This window comes from Mauremys reevesii, linkage group 7 (assembly GCF_016161935.1).
Source record: "Mauremys reevesii isolate NIE-2019 linkage group 7, ASM1616193v1, whole genome shotgun sequence".
In the NCBI taxonomy this organism is placed as follows: domain Eukaryota; kingdom Metazoa; phylum Chordata; order Testudines; family Geoemydidae; genus Mauremys; species Mauremys reevesii.
This window is the reverse complement of record NC_052629.1, coordinates 1695845-1711453: the sequence shown is the minus strand read 5'-3', so window position 1 is coordinate 1711453 and position 15609 is coordinate 1695845. Positions and strand designations below refer to the sequence as shown.

General features: G+C 58.3%; 1 protein-coding gene across 3 annotated transcripts in view; it reads right to left on the bottom strand.

Annotated features, from left to right (window-relative positions):
- SLIT1 (slit guidance ligand 1) overlaps window positions 1-15609 on the bottom strand; it is a 128940-nt gene that overhangs the window by 108150 nt on the left and 5181 nt on the right. The window contains exon 1 of one of the 3 annotated variants that reach the window (XM_039481906.1): window positions 6203-6274. The exons of 1 other annotated variant lie outside the window; for it this stretch is intronic. The gene's annotated coding sequence lies outside the window, so the exon portion shown is untranslated. Of the gene's footprint in view, window positions 1-4505; window positions 4725-6202; window positions 6275-15609 lie in introns of those variants that run through there. One more of the 3 variants, XM_039481904.1, reaches the window with a different exon arrangement.

Sequence of the window (15609 nt, the reverse complement as noted above, 5' to 3'; positions counted from 1 at the left end):
GGCTACACGGCTGCTGGCAGCGTGGCCACACCCTGAACGTACCCGGAGCAGTGAGCACGCAGGGCAGCGAGCAAAGCGCCTCCTTCCCAACTCAGACACGAAGAACCGCTCTGCTCAGCCCCCCCTTGCTGATTGCTGAGAGCTGGGGGGCCTGGGGCCAGGGCTGGGGCAGAGGGGCCCCAGAGCCGGGGTCGGGGCAGGGGGGCCTGGGGCCAGAGCCTTCAGCGCAGGGTCTGGGCTGCCAGGTCTGTGCACCCACACTGGGGGCAGCACATCTGGCCCTTTCAATCCGGGGTGATGTGGGGAGAGAGCACCCTCCGACCGGCCAGCGCAGCGGGGTCCCCACCGCGGGGCCCGCGCACCCTCCGACCGGCCTGCGCAGCGGGGTCCCCACCGCGGGGCCCGCGCGCCCTCGGACCGGCCAGCGCAGCGGGGTCCCCACCGCGGGGCCCGCGCGCCCTCCGACTGGCCAGCGCAGCGGGGTCCCTACCGCAGGGGGCCCGCACGCCCTCGGACCGGCCGGCGCGGCGGGGTCCCTACCGCGGGGCCCGTGCGCCCTCCGACCGGCCAGCGCGGCGGGGTCCCCACCGCGGGGCCGCGCCCTCCGACCGGCCAGCGCAGCGGGGTCCCTACCGCGGGGCCCGCGCGCCCTCCGACTGGCCAGCGCAGCGGGGTCCCCACCGCGGGGCCCGCACGCCCTCCGACCGGCCAGCGCAGCGGGGTCCCTACCGCGGGGCCCGCGCGCCCTCCGACCGGCCTGCGCAGCGGGGTCCCCACCGCGGGGCCCGCGCGCCCTCGGACGGGCCACCGCGGCGGGGTCCCCACCGCGGGGCCCGCGCGCCCTCCGACCGGCCTGCGCGGCGAGGTCCCCACCGCGGGCCCGCGCGCTCCGACCGGCCAGCGGGTCCCCACCACGGGGCCCGCACGCCCTCCGACCGGCCTGCGCAGCGGGATCCCTACTGCGGGGCCTGTGCCCTCAGAACAGCCAGCGCAGCGAGGTCCCCACCGCGGGGGGCCCGTGCACCCTCGGACTGGCCAGCGCAGCGGGGTCCTACCATGGGGGGCCCGCCCGCAGTCAGACCGGCCAGCGCAGCGGGGCCCGCGCACTCTCAGACGGGGCCAGTGCAGAGTGGGATCTGGCCTCTCCCCTACAGCGGGGAATGGAGACTAGATTCATTGCCTGTTGCTCCCCAGCCCGGGAGCTGGCAGCTGTTTCGGTGGCAGTGCCAGGCCCTGCCCTTGGGGTCCCTACGCAGTGTGGGGCCCGAGCGAGGGCCGAGGTCAGAGGCCGGCCGGCCTCCAGCACCTCGGCAGCATGTCCAGACACTGAAGCCGCGCAGCCTGGGGTGGTGGCATTGTGCTGCTGAAATGGCTGATAATGGCTAATGAGTTCCAACTCGACCGGTTAGTCTCATAATTACACAGCTCAAAATCCCATTCAGCTGCTGAGATTGCCTGGCTCCGTCCATTATGGAGCCGTGTGCGCCCGAGTGCGAGGGGGCTGGGGGCAGGTTACCAGGACACTGATGAATGCTCGGTGGGAATGAACAGACGCTCCCGGCCCTGCTGATTAAACTGAAACCCAGCAGCGCATCCAGCTCCCAGCAGGCCAAGCCAGGCACCAGGCAGGCAGAGACATTTGGATTCCTGCCCCCACCCCCAGGAACAAGGGCCCGATCCTGCCAGGAGGGGAGTAACTCCAGAGGCGCTGAGCGCACAGAGGCTGTTCATCCCCTGGCAGGATGGGGCCCTCGCGGCAATTCAGCAAGGCTGAGCCAGGGCACGGTGCAGAGATGGATAAACAGAGCTCACAGCTACCTGACTCGACTGCCCCAAGCTGACTCAGGGCTAAAAGGAAGGAAACACGCGCGCACACACACCCGCACGCGCACACACACCCGCACGCGCGCACACACCCGCACGCGCGCACACACACCCGCACGCGCACACACGCACACACGCACGCACACACACTATAGGCAGAACTTTCTGTGAGTGCCGATTTTCCAAAGTGCTCTAAAATGCACCCACGGATGCAGATTGTGCAACATCAGAAGCAGGGGTAGAGTTAATGGTGCTCATGTGGGGTTTCTGGGTTCGGGGTTTCTCAGGGTTCAGACTCCCACCTGTCAGGATCTCATTTCAAACTGCTGTAACATTTATATGGCTGGAATACACAAGCCAACAGGGCCCCGCTGTCCCAGGCAAGGCACGCACACGCACCAAGCAAAGGGCAGGCTTTGACCCAAAGGGCTCCCACTCTGAAAGACAAGACATAAGCCTCGGACTGCAGAGACCCAGTCATCTCCCAATCCCTGAGCTCCAGGCCCCCACGTCACACCCAGTTCTGCCCCTGCTGAGCCCACTCACCAAGGACGTAGGACATTGGTGGTGTCCCACAGACCCCCAAATCACACCAGGGAACAGGACAACCGGCTCCTTACACACCTACCTATAGTGTGTAGGACAAAGAGCTGTGCAATCAGTGAGAGTGACATATGCTGGAGGTATCATGCAGACAGGACTAAAACATCCATGGAGTTTCTAAACATTCTAACTGACAATCTCCTAACTCAGAAAGAGTTGCAGCCAACGTGGGTGAATTCTGTGTTAGACCTTGTCATAACAGATAAAGATGCACGGATCACAGACCTAAAAATGAATGGTAGCCTAGGCACAAGTGATCATGATGGTCACATTTATAATGTGCAAGCGGAATAAAGTCTAGACAAGTAATAGAACCAAATGTGTATATATAACAGGGCCCATTTCACAAAGCTGAAAACGATTGTGAGCCAAATCAGCTGGGAGGAAGAATTTAATCAGAAAAATGTGAATAGCTGGAAATCATTTAAGAACACCTGATTAGATGACCAAAAAGCCACAATTGAGGAAGAAGGTTGAGCTGGTTAAACAGACAACCTAGGTTAGAGGGGAAGTGAAGGCAGATGTAAAAAAATAAAAATAATATATAACAAATGGAAGAAAGAAGAAGTTGATAGTAATGAATATAAATCAGAAGTTAGGAACTGTAGAAAATTGATAAGGGAAGCCAAGAGACACAAGGCAACATCTATGGCCAGCAGACTTAAGGCAACAAGGAGTTTTTTTAATATATCAGGAACAAAAAGAATCCTGACAATGGTACTAGTCCATTACTAGACGGAAATGGTAGAATTATCAATAATACAGAAAAGACAGATGTGTTCAATAAATATTTCTGATCTGTATTTGGGGGTAAAGCCAGATGAAGCAGTCTCTTCATATAGTGAGAATAACACTCTTTCCATTCCACTGGTATCTCTGGAGGATGTTAAACAGGAGCTACTAAAGTCAGACATTCTTAAATCAGCAGGTCCAGACAACTTGCAATCCAAGAGCTTTGAGGAGCTCGCTGGTCCGTTAATGCTGATTTTCAATAAGTCGTGGAGCACTGGGGAAGTTCCAGACGACTGGAAGAAACCTAATGTTGTGCCAGTCTCTAACAGGGTAAACGGGATGCCTTAGGTAATTATAGGCCTGTCAGCCTGACATCGATCCCAGGCAAGATAAATGGAGTGGCCAACACGGGACTCAGTTAATAAAGAACTAAAGGAGGGTGATGCAATTAATGCAAATCAACATGGGTTTATGGAAAACAGAGCCTGTCAAACTACCTTGATAATGTTTTCTAGAGTTTACAACTTTTGTTGATAAAGGTAAACGTTTTGCCGTAATATACTTAGACTTCTGTGAGGTGTTTGACTTGGAACCATAGGACATTTTGATTAAAAAATGAGACCAATATAAAATGAACCTGGCACACATTAAACAGATTAAAAACTGGCTAACTGTTAGGTCTCCAAATGCCACTGTAAATGGGGAATCATTGAGCGGGTGTGTTTCCAGTGGGGTCCTGCAGGGATCGGTTCTTGGCCCTCGGTTCTTTAACATTTTTACCTGGCAGAAAACACGTCATCACTGACATTTGCAGATGACACAAAGACGAGGGGATTGGTAAATAATGAAGAGGGCACATCACTGATTCAGAGAGATCGGGGTCATTTGGTAAACTGGGTGCAAGCAAACAATCTGCGTTTTAATACGGCTAATATGGCACACAGCTAGGAAGAAAGAGCGCCAGCCCCGCGTACAGGATGGGGGTCTCCACCCTGGGAAGCAGGGACTCTGAAAAACACTGGGGGTCATGGCGGATAAGCAGCTGGACACGAGCTCCCAGTGTGTCGCTGTGGCCAAAAGAGCTCATGTGATCCCAGCAGAAGGAGCAGGGAGGTTCTTTTCTCTCTGGATTTGGGACTGGTGCGACCGCTGCTGGGCTCCTGTGGCCAGTGCTGGTGCCCGCAGTGCAAGAGGGATGCTGATAAATTGAGGGGTCAGAGAAGAGCCATGGGAATAATTCAAGGATTAGGAAACTTGCCTGAGAGTGACAGACTCAAGGAGCTCAATGTAATTAGCTTAAAAAGGAGACAGTTAAGGGCTGACTTGCTCAGTCTATAAACACCTACCTGGGGACCGAATAGCTCCTGCTGGGCTCTGCAGTCTAGCTGAGACGGGTCGAGCACGATCCAATGGCTGGAAGCTGAAGCTAGACACACTCCAGACTAGAAACCAGGTGTCCATTTGTAACGGTGACAGGAATTAACCATTGGAACAATTTACCCAGGGCCAGGTGGATTCTCCATCACTGGCCACTGTTAAATCCCGACGGGATGTTTTTCAAAGGTCTGCTCTGGAATTATGGTGGGGCAGGTCTCTGGCCTGTGTTACACGGGAGCTCAGCAGAGACGATCACAATGGGCCCTTCGGCCTCGGAATCTCTGATAACAACAATGCAAGGCTGGCAAAGCACTTCACTGAGCCCCAGCCTGCAGGGAGGGAGGCTGGAGCCATGATCTGCAGGCGGGAAGGCAGAGGCTCTGACGAGAGACGTACGCGGACCAAAGGCAAGCAGCTGGTCAGTGCCACACAGAGGAACTGGGTGCGCTGGAGCCCTAGCACCTACCCCAAACTGCCTCCAGCGCAGTGGTTCTCAAGCAGGGTTCGTGCACCCCGGGCTACGGAGAGGTCTGCGGGGGGAGCAGCAACTCGACTGGAGATTTGCCTAGTTTTACAGCAGGCTGGCGAAGTCGGTACAAACTAAACGTTCCTACAGCCCATGACTTGTTCATACTGCTCCATATACTAGACACTGAAATGTATGGACAGTATTTCTATTCCAATCGATGTATTTAGAATTAGATGGTAAAAATGAGCAAGTCGGCAATGGTTCAGGAGCAGTGGGCTGGGACACTTGTATGTTTAGCTCTGATTCTGTAAGCAGGTCGTTTCTAAGTGAGGTGAAACTTGGGGAGAAGTCAGATTCCTGAAAGGGGTTCCACAGTCTGGAGAGGCCGAGAGCCCCTGCTCCAGAGTGTGAAACAGAAAAGCTTCAGCCTCAGTCACTGCAGATGCTGCAGGGCAGTTGGGGGTAATTTAGGAGATATTTCAGGACTAGATTTTGAGCAGGGGGCAAGAGACCCACCAGGCAGCACGGCGCAGTGAGTCGGGGCAGCACGGCCATCTCTCGCTCCAGGAACCATAAGGCATTTGTGCTGCTCAATCATCCCTCTGGCAGCCAGCGATTGAAGTGAGAGAGTGTGTGTGTGTGGGGGGGGTGAGCTGCCAGGCATCGAAGGCCCAGCCAGGGACCCCGTGTTTTCCTCAAGCTGCGGTGCTGAGGGGCGCGCTCTCAGCACTGTCTTCCCAGACCTGTAGCTCCCACATGATGACAGATCCCCCCCATTTCTCCCAGAGCACTTTAAGCATCTCCAGCCTCGTGCACCAGCTCCCAGCCCATTTGCAGCGTCTGGGGGCTGGGCCGTGCTCACAGCTGCACACTGACCTGCCCATCATCCCACTGAACATTCAGCCTCCCCCCACCCGCGCTCCGCTCACCTCTTTGTGCAGAGGAGCGGCCGCCTTTGGAGCCCAGAGGGGAATTAGCAGCAGGTGAAAGCGTGTTTCGAATGCTGCCAAGACAACAACGCTGTGATTTCACTTCACACCACTCCCCCCCCCCTCCCCCCCGCAATCCCCCCCAGTGCCTCAGATTCTAAATTACAGCCTGTCAGGCCCAGGCCTCAAACTCTCGCTGCTCAGGAGCTAACCCTTTGCCTTGCTGCCCTATTCCAGCAGAGTAAAAAATACCTCCCCAGCCACGTACCATGCAGCTCCCAGAGCTCAGCGACGCAGCCCGAGGCCTGGCTGGGCACCTGCTTGTATCTCCTTGGCTGGGAAATAACCACACGGCCTCGCTCTTCCTTGGCGTTCCTAGAGGGAAAGGCCAGAGGTCTTGCCTGACCTCCCATACAACACAGGCCAGAGACGCCCCCGGCCCCAGCGCTTCCCGCATTCAGCCCAGGACTGGCAGCTGAGCGAGGACACAGCTGAGGCAGAAATGCCCAAGCGTCAGGTGATGGCAAATCCCCCACATCCCTTGGTGAAATCAGTTCAGATGAATGAGCCCTTTGTTACCAGGGTAGCAGGTCACACCCCACGGTTTATTGGCTTACAAGGCCCTGCATTTTGATGGCTTGATTAGTTCCTTGTGGCTTTGCTGGATTCTGCCCCAGCCACTTGGAGGGTTTGGGGGCTGGCTCACCCTGTAGCAACTGAATGGAATGGAAACGGTGACAGATAATTAGCTAGACACGGTCACAATCAGATCTGTTCCCCAGGGACTTGATGGATGTGGAAGCGGCGCAAGGCAGGCAGGCAGACCCAGCGAGCCAAGCGTCTGTAATTCCCGGCAGTGCAGGCCTGAAGCCCAGGAATGCCGAGTGTGTCCACCACGACAGGCACTGGCCCACACTTGGCTCTTGCCACCGTGCTGACCCACTGAGTTTCGCTTTCTTGCTGCGATGCCCGATGGATATGGGGCTCTTGGGGCCACGCATGCAGCCGGCCTTGATTCAGCCTCTGAAATTGCACCAGATTCGGGCGTGGAATGAAAAACCTGCATTGGCAGGTGGAAGTGGAGTGACGTCTCACTACCCGATGGGCGTGTGCCAATGCAGAGTGCATGCACCAGCACACAGAGGCATGTTGTGAAAGATCTGGTGCTTAATCCGTCACCCGTCAGACGTGATCACGTGGCTCTCGCTTCGACTCGGGCTGCAATGGCCAATCTGCCTGGCCACTCCATTGTTACTGTGTGCGCCTCACCCCCAGCCACTATCTACCTGCTTGGGGAACCCTTCTGCTTACACTTCGATTGCAAGCTCCTCTCGTTAGCTGTGTGTGCAGCGCCTGGCGCCATGGGCCTAGTCCCTGCCTGAGACTGGGTGACACCACCGCAACTTCACAAACTCCTTCCATTGCATTCTGCAAACCCCCCCAAGCCCCATCGGCTTCTGGAACGTTACCCACTGGCCCAGCGCCCTGCCTGTGTCGGCCCAGCCCTGCCCCATGCCGATCCTGCACCGTGAGGAGGCGCCATTCCTAGCTCGTGCTGGCAAGGAACCGCCATTGCAGCAGCTCACAGTAGGCACAAGGGATGAAGGCTGCCATCAGCGTTTCTCCTGCCAGGAGGCCAGCCGGCCAGGTGCCTCCTGGAGCAAGCCAAGGAGCAGAGCCCTTTCGTGGGTCTCATTGATTAACTAGCCCCTAGCCGAGGGTGGAGCAGCCAGGGAACGCTGGGGAGCAGAGGACAGGCCATAGGAGAGTATTGAACCAGGCTGACACCACAATAAACTTTTAAGCCTCACAAGCAGCCCGGCTTGCGAAACTAGTGCTGGGGAACAGGAGAGTTTTATGCATTTTCTCACTTACCTCTGGGGAGTTCGTGCCCCAGCTCTTAGCCCCTCCTCCCCCTGGGTGGGCTTTGCACAGACACAGAGGAGTTATTTGTCATCCTCCGATTTCAAAGCCCTTGATTTAATACAATAATGGCTGACTGTCAATATCCTCATTCGAAAGATGGGGAAACTGAGGCACGGAGCAGGGACATGACTTTGTCCCGCTGCACAATGACTGGGAGATAGGAACACAACCCATGAGTCCTGACAACCAGCCCTGTGCTCCGTCCACTAGTCCAGCTGGACACACTAAAGATTTGAGTCCTGCGGTTACTGCCTTTGCCGCACCCATTTCCCAGATACAGGGGAAGGATAGCCCAGTGGTTAGAGCACTACCATGGCACTCAGAGCTGGCTTCTGTTCCCAGCTCTGCCACAGACTGCCCGTGTGACCTTGGGCACATCACTTAGTCTCTCTGCCCCACCCCCCATCGGGAAGGCGAGAGCAGCAGCATGGCCCTGCCTCGCAGGGGGGCGTCCGGAGAGCACACGGAAGATTAGGAGGTACTCAGTTGCTATGGCAATGGGGCCACAGAAGTACTTAGACAGGAAATAAAGCAGGACTCCTGTCACCCCCGGTTTTGGAGCGGCAGGGAGCTGCGGCCACAAAGGCTGCTGGGACTGACTCCTGCAGGAAGCCTCAGCCCTGAGATATGGGGGCTCTTGAATGACCCACATCCATTTGCTCTCCTGAATCCCCACGTCTCCCAGCTTTGCCCCCTCCGCCCTGCTCTGGTTAGGGACCCAAGAGACCCTGTTTCTGCTCCAGTCCCCAGGCCAGTGACTCATCCTCACTTTGCCAAGCTCCGGCTCCATCGGTGCTCTTGCCATCAGCGCGGTGAGCTTGCATTCCTCTGCTTTCAGAGCCCAGTGGCCTGAAAAATTCATTTCTCTTTTTCTGATCTACCCGTTCCTAGCAGCATCTCTGTCCCCTAGGGCACTGCCTCTGCTATCTGGATCAGCGTTTGCATCCAAAATTCATGCCGGGAAAGAGAATTCTCAGCAAAGCCTCAGGAAGCCTGAAATGGCCCCGGCCACAGGCCAGGATCTGGGCCAGATCCTCAGGTACTGTAACTCAGCCTGGCGGCAGCATGTGCAAGTGAACTACCCTGATTTACACCACGAGGGGTCTCTGTCTTACATGATTTATCTTCTGATTTAAAGCAACACTGTGAATTTAACAGCCACGCTCTCGACAAACCCCTTTCTCTGCCTGTGTTACCCATGGGCCCTCGACGTGAACGCTGGGAGAAATCCAACGTGTCACTCTGGCTGCTGCGAGTCACTTACAGCGTCTCTCCCGGCTGGGACAGAGAGATCCAGGGAGCCCGTCGGCCCACAGTGGCCAATGCCAGGTGCCTGACTAGCCTTCACAACCTCCTCAGGTAAGGAGTTCCACAAGTTGACTGTGCGCCGCTGAAAAAAGAACTTCTTTTTTTTATTTTTTTTTGCCTGCTATTTATTTTTTTTTTGACCCCTCCTCTTGTAGTGTATTAAAGCATTTTATATACCTCTATCATGTCCCCCTAGTCTCTCTTTTTTCCAAAACTGAGAGTCTAGCCTCTTTAATCTTTCCTCATATGGGACCTCCTCTCCCTAATCCCTTTATTTTTAGTTGCTCTTTTTTTCTTTCTTAGTCTAGAAATTTCTTTTTTTTGAGAGAGGAGACCACATCTACACTTTCATTTGCTTTAGAGTCAGTCGCACTTTCAGCTTCTTAGCAACAATCTGGGTTTCAGACCCTGCAGGGGAAGAGCTGCTTGCTGGCACTCAACTGGCTTTATTCCTTGTTATTTGAATCTTTGGGAATGTTTCTGTGGCCCCTGGGCTTTAGGAAAGCTCGTTTACAGAGAGTTAAAAAGGCAGGGCCCCATTTAGGCTGAGGTTGCTGAGCACTCCTCGGACGGGCACACAGCGACGCAGGATTGGGCCCCACGCGGGGATGCAGACTCTGTTCCAGCCTTTCCACCTTGCCGTTCTCCCCCATCCATGCACATCCCCTTCCCCTCGCTTTAACACTCCTCTGCTCCTAGCCATGAGCCAAAACAGAGCCCGGCCCTGGCCAGACGAAACCCCTGCCACAGGTGGGCGTCTCTTCCTTCGGGGCAGTCTCTGTACACAGCTGGCTCACCCCGGAACCTGGGCAGAGCTCTGTGATTCTCCAGACACTTCATTACACACCGGGCAGAGTCTGCCTCGCCCCCTGCTGCTTCCCAGCTTCGGGGGAAACAGAAACGGAGAAAATGCTGAAGGAAAGGGAGCATGAAATTAGAAGTAAATGCAAATACCGTAATGAGCTGGCTGGAGTGTGTGTGTACACGCGTGAACCCCCTTGTCCCATTTTCAAACAAGCACCTTTGTGTTTCCTCCCCGGCTGCCGCTCACACCTGGGAGAAGCTCTCTGGAAACATCGGAAAAGCCACCTCATTGTCCTCCTTCGAATCCCTTCTCAAGACTCTCCTTTGCTGCGATGTCTGCACAAAACTCAGCAACGGTTCGGCCGCCTGCACCGAGCCCCCCTGCCCGCCCGCCCGCACCAAGCCCCCTGCCCGCCCGCCCGCGCCGAGCCCCCTGCCTGCCCGCCCGCCCACCCGCGCCGAGCCCCCCCGCCCGCCCGCCCGCACCGAGCCCCCTGCCTGCCTGCCTGCCCGCACCGAGCCCCTGCCCGCCCGCCCGCACCGAGCCCCTGCCTGCCCGCCCGCCCACCCGCGCGAGCCCCTGCCCACCCGCCCGCACCGAGCCCCTGCCCGCCCGCCCGCGCCAGGCCCCCTGCCCCGCCCGCCCACCCGCTGAGCCCCCGCCCGCCCGCCCGCACCGAGCCCCCTGCCTGCCTGCCCGCCCGCCCCGAGCCCCCTGCCCGCCCGCCCGCGCCGAGCCCCCTGCCTGCCTGCCCGCGCCGAGCCCCCTGCCTGCCTGCCCGCCCGCCCGCACCGAGCCCCCGCCCACCCACCCGCGCCGAGCCCCTGCCTGCCCGCCCGCCGCGCCGAGCCCCTGCCCGCCCGCCCGCACCAAGCCCCCTGCCCGCCCGCCCGCCCCGAGCCCCCTGCCTGCCCGCCCGCCCGCCCCGAGCCCCCTGCCCACCCATCCGTGCTGAGCCCCCCTGCCCGCCCGCGCTGAGCCCTCCTGCCCACCCACCCGCCCCGAGCCCCCTGCCCGCACCGAGCCCCCATGCCCGCCTGCCCGCACCGAGCCCCCTGCCCACCCGCCCATGCCGACTGAGGCTCTCATTGTTTCCTGCTACTCCTCCATCTGACCCACTTGTCATCTCTCGTCTTACACTTAAATCACCAGCTCTTTGGGGCAGGGACTTTCTGTTCTGTGTTTGTCCAGCGCCCGGCCTGATGGGGTCCTACAAACACTAAACAATAACACCCCCTGCTGGATGGACTCTGAACTGTTCCACCGGACATCACTGCCCCTCTACTGCGAATGAGGATTCTCTCAGCTCCTGTGCTTTTGGAGCCAGAGGGCCCGGGTGCTGCCATTGGTGAGAACTGCAGCCAGGCTGTGCCAAGGGCTGGGCGTGCGGTACAGGGAAGCGACAGACAGACAAGAGCCTAAATAACAAGCACGTTTTGAAGCGACTGCCCAGGCCTACCGATTACAAGGGCAGACAATTCTCGCTCTCAGGCTCTGCATCAGCTCAATGGCGGCAGAGCAGCACCACTCCGGGGGAAACAATGCAGCAGCACATGTAAGACAAAAATACGTATTTGAAACGGTGCAATAACCAGGGATGGCTCAGACGTTCCCGGGAAACCATTGCTGCTTGGCATGAAAAGTGGCCACCCTGGGCCAATCCAAGAGGCTTTAAAGTCTCTTATCGGTGACTTTTTCCAACGTGGGACAATAGATTCTCAGCTACCAGCCTCAGCTCCAGTCAATACAAACACAACATAGTTTTTTAAACTAATATTTTTCCAGCACGCGATTCCATGGGGAGAGAGGCCCAGTGTTGCCATGGCGATATATAGCCAGCATCTGCCTTGGAAGGAGCTGAAGGGAGAAATTGGAATAGAATTGCAAATTTGCTCAGTCCTGAGGACGACTCCAAGGGAATCCACTGAGCCAGATTGCAGCAGCCTGGCTTCCAGAGAGAGCCCTGCCCGTCACCGCGAGCCTGAGGCTCCGGAGGGCAGCTCGGCCTGGGGAGCGGAGCCATGCTGGGTGCTCACTCAGCTGGAAGCTGGTCTCCTAGTCCGTCCCTTGAGGCCACCTGAGGAGAGGCAGCTCGAGTGCTGCTGGCGTGTGCACTCCCACAAACAGCCACAGGGCTCCAGTCATTGTCTGCACCTCCCTCTGCAGACACCACGCTGAGCGCCTCCATCCGCTTGGGCAGCAAATACCCCCGGGGGCAATTCACTGCCGAGCCCTTGCACCCACGAGTGCATCCCCGTGTCCAGCGAGCGGGGCCAGCGCCAGCTCTCTCTGCACTTGCCTAGAGCAAGAGGATCCTTGGCAGCTGGCTACGGCCTACGATACTGCAGGCCCTTCACCGGGTCCCAAAGAGAAAGGGGAAATTTCCTCCCTCGAGGTCTCCTGCGCCAGCCCCAACGCTGCTGACAACAGCTCTCCTCAACCAGCCCGTGGAGACGGTGCCGCTGTCAGACTACCACTGTGTGACGAGGTTACACGTCTGGCTGACCAGGGAGCGGCGCTGCATCCCACGGTACCGCACCCCATCCCTGGGACGACACGGCACACGCAACGGCTGAACAGCTGCCTGGCTGAGAGGTCTCAACGGGGACTCCTCAGGGACCCCGTCTGGTTCCAGGGGGATCTGAAGGGTTCCTGGCCCCAGGCTCATTAATAGTTTTATCAGTGACCTGGGGGGAAACATAAAACCAGCCCTGAGGAAGTCTGCAGGTGACACGACGCTGGGGGAAGTGGTACATAATGCAGAGGTCACGGGTACAATCCGGATCACGTGGGAAGCTGGGTGCAGCAAACAACGTGTGTTTTAATGGGGCTAATGCAAAGTCATACATGTAGGAATGAAGACGGCAGGATGGGGGACTCTGTCCCGGGAAGCAGCGACTCTGACAAAGATTTGGGGCAGTGGTGGAGAATCAGCTGCACAGTTCTGGTGTCCACGACTGAAGAAGAATTTAAAGAAGAGCCGTCATTTGCTGGTGATTGTTGATCCCGGGGCCTGCAGCGCTGCCAAAGGCGTGGGCAGAAGCCAGGAGGCAGCCTTGCAAATCCCAATTCAAGATTCCGGGGCATCCTTTCCTCCGCAATGTAAACCTCTCGGCTTCATCTCCAGAGGCTGATTCACAGGCCACTTGGCCTTTCCGTGCTGGGGCAGGCTGAAGAGGCTCTGAGGCTGCCTGAACTCCGCCATGCTGCCTAGGCGAGCTCCTAGAGCCCTACCCAGCACACCCGGCTTGGAGCAGCCCTGCGCTGGGAGAGAGCAACGTGACACTGGAAAGTCAACTTGGGCCGTTCGGGCCTTTCTCGCCCCCTTTGGCTGATGCTCACAGACTCAGCAGGGCCCATCATGAGCATCTAGTCTGAGCTCCTGCACGTCGCAGGCCTCCAGCGCCCAGGTCTCTCATTTCCCCCCTAAAAGAAGAGCAACGTGCATGGGTGACAACGCACCTTGCACCGCCACGCACCTGGCACAGCCACGGCCCCACGGACGGCAGGTGCCTCACAACACCGTGGCTGGGATTCCCGGGCCATTAGCTGAGCTGCTGGGAACGTTTCCCAAAGGAAAAACAAACCCGAGGACAAAGTTCCTTTGCTGCCCGGCACTCTTGCTCCGTGAAGGCTGCCAATCCGCGAGAGCCACCCACGCTCCTGGGCTGCGGACGCGAGTGACCAGCAAACGGGAAGGATTTTGCACACTCTGGAGGCACTGGACGGGGGCAGAGGGAATGGAACAGCGCAGCCGGGGCTGGGCGGAGGGGCGTCTGCTAGACACACATGGGGCTGTTTCTCAGCGGGGCTGGCCATCTGCAGCCCCCACTGAGCTCAGGATTTATGAGGATTTGTACCATGGTCGTGCCTAGGACCCTGCTGTGCTAGACTCTGCACAAACACAGAGCAGACCCTGGTCCCTGCCCCACGGGACGCTGGGGAAAGTCAGACAAGAAGCACCCCGGGACAGTAACTTTCTTTTCCCCAAAGGCGAGGGAGATCGAATAGAGCCACGCAGCGGCGCTGGGCAGCATAGCGAATGCCCCTGTCCCTGAGCCCCAATTAACATTACTAGGCGCACATGTCTCTACACAGGAGCGTCCAGGAGGTGCACACAGGGCTTAGAAACACGCCAGGCTTTCACAAGGCAGGCACGGCTCTCCACCCAGCCGCAGCTCCTGGCTCAGCTGGGTCCGGACCAGATGGCAGGAGTCCAAGAAAGAAAGATCAGGAGAATTCACAACTCTGCAAGTCACCGGCCCAGATCTCCAGCTGGGCTAAACCCTTGGGGCTCCGCCGCCTACAGCTGAGGATCAGTCCAGAGAGGCGGCTCCGGCATTAGATCCTAGAGCCAAGTGAGGCTAAGGGCTCCCCCAAGAGATCAAAGGGACCAATGGGCCATGAAATGCCAGGCCAAGCAGGACAGGAGGCTGCAGACTGGCTCATGACATGACAGCAGGGAAGCCACTACCTGAAGGGCCTTCCCGGGAGAGAGGTGAGAAGGGGGACACGGGGCTATTTGCCTTGAGCAAGGGAGGAGCAATTTGGCCTAGTTCGTTACTCACTAATTAAACCCGAAGTGCCCACTGATTACGGGAAGCAGGCGCCGAATGAAAGTAGCCCCCCCGACCGGAAGGTGCTGCGTGCTGGGTAGAGTGCTGACGGGGAGCGTGCCCCCCCAGACCCACACATCAGGGCCCCCCGCCTCCACTTCCCCCTGCCACTCCCAGACCCGACAAGCAGAGCACCCCTGGGACTCTCCTCCAGCTGCACCAGGCAGTGAGAGGGGCTGGGCCCCCCAGGGGCTCTGCCTCGCTGCGCCCCATCGTGGAGCCCTCCAGACTCAGCCCCAGCGGCCGGTTGTGACATTAGCTGCCAACAGGGGTCCCCTCTGAGAGCTGGCAGGTGCCCCCCGCCCATGGCAGGTGCCTAGGGCCGAATTCACAGCTGGCAAAAGCAGGCGCAGCGCCACTGAGCCCAGTGGGCGTTTATACGCTCAGCCCAGCAATTAATGTGGCCCAAGGACTCAGTTCAGGGCTGGCTCCTGGTTTCTCTTGGCCTCGTGTGCTGGAAAACGTATCGGGCTCCATCAGACCCCCACAGCCTAAGCATCTGGTGGTGGGGGGGAGGGCAGCCGGTCAGGTGGGGGACTTTGGTGAAGAATTGGCATTGTCCCAGCATGCCCCCTCTCTGCCCCCTCCCCACAAGGCTCCTGGGGGAGTTCAGGCGACCCACTGGGGGCAGGCCTGTCCCACTGTTAATACAGCTCCCAGGTGCCCAGGGCTCGTCAGGAACCAGGCCCCATGGGGCCAGGCTGCCCCATGGAGTTTTCAGTCTCCAGCGAGTGGGCTCCACACGCCGAGGAGCGACAGAGCAGAGGGAGGAGTCTGGCTGCGGGAGCCCCAAAGCCTAACGCGTGGGGCTGGAAACCCCCAAACGCGCCTGGGAGAGACGAGAGCTCCCAGCCCAGCTCAGCCCAAGGCCCCCAGCGTGCCAACGGGCTCGGAGCAAAGGAAGAACCCCCAGGACAAGACGCTGTGCGTGGCCAGCTCCAGGGCAGAAGTGGCGAGAGTCCAAGCTTTTGACACCGGAATCCATCGTAAGTGCCAGGGGTTCTCTGCAGCGGCTGGTGC